Source organism: Tupaia chinensis, unplaced genomic scaffold, assembly GCF_000334495.1.
Source record: "Tupaia chinensis unplaced genomic scaffold, TupChi_1.0 Scaffold000574_1, whole genome shotgun sequence".
In the NCBI taxonomy this organism is placed as follows: Eukaryota; Metazoa; Chordata; class Mammalia; order Scandentia; family Tupaiidae; genus Tupaia; species Tupaia belangeri.
The window spans coordinates 2236595-2237630 of NW_006160088.1; positions in this window are offsets into that span (position 1 = coordinate 2236595).

A 1036-nucleotide genomic window follows, 5' to 3' on the forward strand; every position below is an offset into this window, starting at 1 on the left:
TTCTTATTCAAGAGTCCAGGGCTCTTCAAGAAAAAAGTATCAACTTACTCATGCTCAAATGCGAATGACTAAATGTTCATTGTGCTTTACAGGTCACAGAAGTTTTTCATGAAAACACGTAAGAAGAAATTTCTTACGCAATTCTTCATTCACTACCTTCCCCAATATACAAATCACACACACATACATTCACACACACACACAGTACTCATCCAAACCAAATTACTTAGCATTTTCTAAGTGCCCAGACCCTCTCTTCTTGCCAGGCCTTTATATTGTCTATAATTCATTAAAACATTCCCCCACTCTGTCTTTATGGTTATCTTAAATGCATCCTTTAAAACTCAGTCTAAGTATTACCTCCTGAGAAAGCTTCCCCAGCCTGCCCAGCCCTAAACTGAGCTGGGCGTGGCTTCAGCGTCCCCCTGGCCCCTCCTCCCCTCCTCCAGCAAAGCCCTTGCCATCCTGGCCCCTTCACTTCCAGGTCTGACTGTCCCGCTAAGCTGGCAGCTCCTTGAGGCAAGGCCTGACCCTCGTTCTCCATTTTATGCCCAGCACAGGGCTTGGCATGAGTAGGCTCTCAGGGAGCCTTGGCTGAATGAGCAAATGGCAATCCGAGTTAAGGAAGCTTCTTTTTTCCTGAGTAACAAAGTCAGATCCCTGTGCCAGGAGCACACAGAGCCGAGCACACAGAAAAAAGTGCCCCGTGTGACACTGTCATGCACTCTGACAGAGGCACCTACAAAGACACCCAGGCTCCTCTCCTGTGATAAAAAGGCACTTATGGGAACCAGCAGTTAGCGTAATGGCTATGTCACTGGACTCCCATGTGGTTGACCGCGGTTCGCGTCCCGGACCCGGTGGCTTAAAACTCACGCCGGGCGCATGTGCGTGCGTGCCCAAGATCCTGAGAGGAGAATGAAGGAGAAGGGGTTGTGGCATGACCATCCCCCCTGGGGGGGGATTTCTCACTTTCTATCTGTCTGTCTCTCTCTGTCTGTCTGGTGAGCGCACGCGCCCTATAGCAAAAACCTCT